Below are 7,408 nucleotides of genomic sequence, written 5' to 3'. Positions count from 1 at the left end.
TAAAGTATGAGCTACTCCCGACCGCAATATACTCATTTTGCCCGAGTAAGTTTTAGTCTCAGTTCATTGTCTCCTGGTGTCACTCCTGAAGGGGCTTCTGGGCCTTCTTCACCCGAGAGTGATGGATCCAGCATTCTGCTCCTTGATTTTGATTGCAGTGAAGGTGGTGAGAGGTACTTGCAGTGGTCTCTCCCACTGTGGTTCCGAAGTCTTCTCTGTAAGAGACTTAACATATACATCAACCCCAGGCTATCCAACTCCCTGCTCCGAGTTCCAGCCACAAGTTTCTCAATTACTCTGAGCTGTTTGCTTAATGCCACCATGTAAGTGGACATTCTGGACATTCCCCTTGTATTCTATGGTCTTCTATAAGGCATTCCAAAAGGATTCAGCATTCCTTTAGCTCAAAAGGTTTAGTTTGAATTTGCAATAGTGCAGGTGGAAGAGCTTCTTGCCCCAGTCTTATGATTTGCTGCTTAATCAAATGATTCATTCTCTCCCCCTGGCCGCTTGATTGGGGGCGGTATGGGGTGTGAAGTCCTTAATCTATGCCCAGATGGCTACTAATCTGTTGCACTATTTTGGAAATGAAAGGTGATTCTTTATCTGAGGATATTGTGGCTGGAACTCTGAAGCGTGGTAATATCTCTTGTAAAAATGATCTGGTCACCTCTTGAGCTTTGACAGTTCTGGTGGGGAATGTTTCTGGCCACCCTGAAAATGTATCCATTAATGCCAGTAAATACTGATACCCCCCTTTCCTTGGGAGTTCTGAAAAGTTGATTTGCCACTGCTATACAGGCCCATGGCCTCTCCCAGTCTGACCAAGTTTTGGCCCGGGGGTATTTTGAGGTTAGTCTGGAGGCAAGGATCACATTATCAGCTCACCTGAGTGATAGTGGCATATAGATTCCTGACAATGATACAACAGTCCTTTCAATCAGATGTGTGTTCTAGAAAGCCTGTGGGAATTACTACTTCAAAGTCAACACTTCATTCCAGTGCACTCTGTATCACTCGCAGCCTTGGTCATTTTGAGAAAGGAGCCACACTCTATAAAAGGCTTTAAGTAATTAGGCCCTAGTGTGTTTTCTAGTGCCCTTCCTTCACTAGTAACCACAAAAATGGGAAGGGATTACTAGCTCTCTTTCAATGGTAGCCCACCCCTTGCAGTTGTACGTCTCTTTTGATTAGTATTATTGTATTATGGCTTACCTTCGAGGAAAATCTGTACCTCACCCTTTGCTGCTTTCTTTGCCTCTCCATCCGCCAGCTCATTTCTTTCCTCCAATTTTAAGCTCACTCTCTGGTGTGCCTTAATATGCTTTTTCAGGTAGCTGAACTGCTTCCAGCAGCCGGATTGTCTCTTCTTTCCCTGTGAGGTCTGCAGTCCCCTCTCCTTCCAGATGGCTCCATGTGCATGCACAACTCTGAATGCCTTTTGCTGTTTCTAAGGCATGGGTCCATGCATTTATCTCAGCATCCTGTGCAGAGGTACCTGTTGGTAAGGGTCCACACTCTATTACCTCTCTGCAGGTAGTCACTGTGAACTTTGCAATGTCGCTTTCTTGTCAGTGAACCAGGTCTCTGCATCGTCCGGAGGAGTGTCCTTTAAGTCTGGGCGGCTGGAGTAGGTAGCTTCAGTGGTCTCTAGGTAATCATGGTGTACTGCTTCTCCTTGATTCCACTGAGAAAAGAAGCTGGGTTGACAATATTAGTCACCACTATCTCTCCATCATCTTGCTCTACCATGATGGCCTGGTATTTCAGAAACCTCTCTGGTGAAAGCCAGTGGCCACCTTTTATTTCCAGTACTGCAGACACTGTGTGAGACACTAGCACAGTCATTTTTGTCCCAGGATAAACTTGTGTGCCTCTTGAATGTTCAGCACAACTGCTGCTACAGCTCTGAGGCAACCTGGCCATCCTTTGGCTGTTGCATCTAGTTGCTTAGAGAGGTAAGCAACTGCCCTCCGGTATGGACCCAAGTCTTGAGCCAATATTCCCAGAGCAATTCCTTGCATGGAAAAATAGAAAGAATGCTTTACTTACATCTGGAAGTTTCAAAGCTGGAGCCGACATGAGGGGACTCTCTAGCTGGCGAAAGGCCCGTGTGGTGTCTCTTGTCCACTGGAGATCTCAGTTCCCATTGGCAATAAGAGCATAGAGGGGTCTGGAGATTACCTTCTGTTTCACTACCTGTGCTTTTTTCTTTGAGACTCTGCGTCCTTGGAGTCCTAGGAAATTCAAAAGGCTTACCGTCCAGGCTTCTCTCGCTTCCCTCGTCTGAGTGGCTACTAGAAGATCATCTATGTACTGCAACAGCCTCCTTTCCTCTTGTGGAGCTTCCTGGGACTCTGGGTCTTTGCAAGCTGTTCTCCACTCGGAGTGGAGAATTTTGAAGCCTCCAGGCACATGGACTATGTGAGCTTGTGTTTGAATGCAAAATGTTCTGGCTGGCTTCGTGGATAGGGAGGCAAAAGAAGGCATCTCTTAGGCCTAAAACAGTGAACCAGTTTAGCTCAGGTGTTAAACAAGGTTAGTAAGGTCTATGGATTTGCTACCACAGGGTACAAATTCTGTGTTATCTTATTGACAGCCCTTAATCCAGTACTACCAGTTATTGGACTGATTCCTTCCTTACCTTCCTTTTGAGGGTACTACTCAGTTCTCACTGGTTGTGTTCTTCATTAAGCTTGATGGGGGAGCATCCCATGGGGGAGCATCTTTCACTCTCCCTGGTGCAGCAGAGGCCCATACCCTTGAAAACACTTATTTACTTATTCTAATATCTCCTTACTAATGTCTTTCTTAATTTCAGTGTCTGTTAATATTAAGCCTAACATCTTTATATTATTTGCCTCCAGAGTAACCTTTCTCATTTGAGAATGTTTAGCAAATTGAGCGAATTGTACAAAAGCTTTTAGGTACACATAGTACACATGTTACTTTAAAGGTTTGCAAAACTATGCCTTTTCAGACTGGCCAGTTGTTCATTCCCCACACTACAACATAAACATTCTCCACAGGTACTAAAGCTTTATTTAAAACTGAACACATAACCCTTGTGCTGACAAAAATTCTTCCCTTTTGGGAAGGTTACCTTTACCCCTCCTCCCTTACCTTGGGAGGAAGCCTTTACAAATCATATGTACTCATTTTGCGAACTGTGATTGCTTCGCATTTCAGCGTGATAATCCTTGCCTGATTTCATACGTTGCTATCTTATGCTGCATGCTGAACAACATGTTTGATTTGCTTTCTCTTTGCCTTGTTTTCCTTTTCAGGGGCCAAGACCAGAGAGCAGTCCGATCTCACAGTCTCTTTGTCATTCTGGGTGATTTCTTAAGACAAAAGACATTTCAGCATACAAAAACTATCCCATTTATCTTCCTATTATAAAACAGTACTAACAACAATGAAGCACTATAAATCGTTTTATTTTCTGAGCTGCTCTTACTGGCAACCTCCTCCCAGCGAGCCCCTCCCAAAAGGGGCTAATTTAGGAACCTGTTTGCTCTGGTCAGTTCTCATTATTTATTTCTCCTTGCCCTATCTCGCTTCCATTTGAACCTTTTTACAGACCTTCACAGTAGTTTCTCAGTTTTCCTCCTATACACACAGCTCCAGGTGGCAGGTATCAGATGTAATTCCCACACACAAGCTCTAAGACCTTAGGTTCTGAATCCGCTTGACCAGAAACCTTTAATTTACACTCGGGGCGTGTACCCTGACACATATTGGAACAGCAAAACAGCAATACCAGTGTCTCTCATAAACACCGCACTGCAATAATACCTGCACATCCAGCTTTTGCCCACAGGCCATTCCCGTGTTCCCTGGGGAGACAGGGCAGCCAGAGCTGTCCCTGTGCCCAGGGCGCAGCCACTGTCACCTCACACAGCCTGCTAGCCTCTTGATGTACCAAAGGCTCCCCGAAATTGCTCACAAAGGCAGGCTATTCGGTTTGTTACAGAGAACCTTAAATCCCTACAGCAGATTGTTTCCAGTAAAGACTTACTGCAGTACCAACTGAAGTCTCATAAATCTCATAAGTCTCATTAACTAATTCATCTCATTCACCTCTTCTATATAAACTCTGTTTTACAAAATATCAGTCTTTTCTAGTTCTCTTCTTGCACAATCTAATTAAGCACTGTGTCTACTTACACTTGTTTTGCTGCTTTGCAAAAAGGCTGTGCTAGTCACAGCCAAAACTCTGATATACCTGCAGACACAGACACACGCACTCACTCCCCCCTCCCCCTTATCTCAAATTCACTAGAGCCATGGCTTGAATTACTATGAGGGGGAGAATTCTTGGAATTCCTTTAACTCGCTTTATCGAAGTTAAACATAAATCACCGTACTATAGTTCTCCTATGTAAAATGCTACTCTTGTTGCAACAAAATCTTAAAATCTCCACAAACACCACTATACAATCTGAGAATCAAATTACCACAATGCAGCGGAAGAAAATCACCACACAAAATCACCGGGAAAGGGCATATTTCTCAAAGTGCTCACTTTTCTCAACACAACACAGCACACCATAATTCGGCATTTACTCAAATCAATTTTTCCTGGACACAATCAAAATAACAGCACACAGTCTAGAGATCAAGTCCAAACATCCAAGGCAAAGGAACTCTCTGAGCTCATACTCACGGTTAAAATGTACCAAATCTACACAAATCACTACATTCAAACACGATAAATACCATCACTGACATTCCTCCACTCGCTTCTCCGCAGGGCACTTCTCTCCCTGCCCCCGCAGCTTGCTGCAGCCGGCGCCTCTGGCCTCACTCGGCTGCTTCAAACACGGGGAGTACTGACCCATCCCCGCACTGTAGGGCACTGTAGATTTACTCTCTTTTATACACCATACACATATCACCTGCACAATCACAAACACAGTGCACTGGCCACACACATTAACCATACAGCAACACAGTGTCCGGACATCACACACACACACAAACAAAACACACGGGCTCACCAGTTCTGCTCCATCAGAACTATGAATCCTCAATACACACATACACGGGTTCACCCGGCTTACCCCCAAAGCCGCTAGCGGTCTGCTCTATCAGAACGACGAACCCGGCCTCTAATACAGCTGCTCTATCAGCTGAACCCCGTCTCTAATACAGCTGCTCTATCAGCTGAACCCCATCTCTAATACAGCTGCTCTATCAGCTGAACCCATGAACCCAGACGTCTCTGGGTGGTTTACTCCCTTTCTCTCCTTCCTCCCCCCCCTGGGGCCCCATACATACCGTATTCTCCTCCGCAGGCCAGCGGGTCGTTGTCTGTCCTCGCAGGTGGCAAGTTGAGACAAGCGGAGCCCCACCAGGAAAAAATCCTGGGGCGCGCCATGGAGGTCCGTCTATCCCCCCTGCCCCGCGGGGACAGAGAACTCCTGCCTTGGGTCGCCAAAATGTTTTGCGGAGAAAAGAAGAAACCTCACAACTTGTAAAAGTTGTAAAGCCCGGTATGCTTTATTACGACGCGCGCCGGACGCAAGACTCCCCAAAAGGGCATGCGTGCCCCTGGAGACTCCGAGTCCCCTTTTTATCCCCCCTTCCAAATGCATATGCATACAGTTTCAAATTAAGTTCATACATATTCATTCCACGCGACATTTAGCACTAATTCTTCTTTATCGAAGGAATTCCTAGGTCGGGGGCAGATTGACCTCGCGGTTTTCTGTTTTTCTTTCTCTGTCTCCTTGCTGTCTCTGGAATGCGGCCTCTCCTTCAGCTTTAGCTCCACAGACCCTTCACCTCTCCTAGACACTTCACCTAGTTCAGGATGGATACTCTGTCTCAGTCAGCGTCACCCTTTCTCTTGCGACACCTGAGGACCTTTCACAGCACCATAGCAATGTCCTCTCTTGCACCAAACTACTTCATATCACCAGACAGGTTTAGGAAACTGAAGACAAGCTTCCATGATGTACCAATCAAGAAGAGGTACCATTTAGGTGGCTTAGTAAAATACCTCCACAGACAAAATAATCTATTTCAGTACTGGGAATCTAGAGCTGACAATACAACTCACATTACTGTCACATGTACTGTGACATCAGGCAAAGCACAATCACAACTGAGTCAAGTATTAACATTTCTAACACTAAGGCCAAAGGGTATGTCTTCACAATAAAAATGTGCCCAAAAGCAGCATGATTGGGGCTGTCCTGGAAAGAAAGAAAAGCCATAAGCCAGTGTGACCCTATCATACTGGCAGGGCACTAGCAGCTCAGAGGCTTTCCAGCTTTTATAATTCTTTAGGTCTGGTTTGCCAAGCTTCAAAACTTGGCACCAGAGTGTGAAACTTCCAAATTGTTTCAATTCCAAAGACTACTGCTTACTCTGTGGAAGAATATTTACTAAGTTTTACAGTAGAGAGTTTGTTACTACCATCCCTAATTCTAGCAATACATCTCCCAGATCTCTTCAGATTACATCATGGAACTACAATATAGAATTATATCCAGATTGGTTTGTTACATCAAAAATTATAAGCAGTTTAATGGCAATTTCTCTTATAATAGTTTAGCAAATTTCCACTTTCTCACGTGATTTCTTTACATCTCTTTTGTAATTAATCCATTTACCAAAATATACAATTTTTTCTTTTTATAGTGTAAAGGTGCATAGTGTAAAGGTACGAGATATAATTCAGATTTTCTCAGATTTCAGAAGATGTACAGCTTTTGGTTTCCTTACATCAAATACACATTTATTCTTCAGCTACTTACAGAAAAATAAATCTATCCTTGCATCTCTTTGATCATTCTCCTCCAACCATTCAGTAATCCATCAGTAATTACAACTTCTTACTTTCTTTAGTCTAAAAGAGTGTTATTTATCACAGATTGTCATGAATCCTGGTTTTAAATTATCAAGAGTCCAATTGCTGACTGGAATGGGGAATCTTCTTTCTAATTAAATGGACCGATTTAATGTAAAAACTTACAGCACTTTAATTAGGTATATCATTATTAAGTACAAAAAAGATCCTCATTTTATTTTCTACCCAGACAAGGAAATACAGTGAAAAATAAGCATGTACCAATATAGTGCCTGACCTAGTAACACTTTCAGCATACCTTTGCAACTACTAATACGTCAGTATATGATGTCTTTAATTCCTGTTTCATTCCAAACACTTACTTGAATGTCAGGAATAGGCTTAAGCTTTTTATATCCAAACATTCCTGGGTATATTGAAAAATATTAAGTTACGAGTTGAAAAGAAAAAAATGGGATTAATTTAAACAGAAACAGGAAAATATAGAGCATCAGCTTACAGAAGAGCAGGACTCCCGCACACTGCTGCGTGTATGAATCATTTCTCTCCACTGGAATTACTAGTTAAACAAGGATGTGGCAATCCAGA

The sequence above is a fragment of the Zonotrichia leucophrys genome, chromosome Z, assembly GCF_028769735.1.
Source record: "Zonotrichia leucophrys gambelii isolate GWCS_2022_RI chromosome Z, RI_Zleu_2.0, whole genome shotgun sequence".
Classification (NCBI taxonomy): domain Eukaryota; kingdom Metazoa; phylum Chordata; class Aves; order Passeriformes; family Passerellidae; genus Zonotrichia; species Zonotrichia leucophrys.
Note: the sequence above shows the minus strand (reverse complement) of the source record.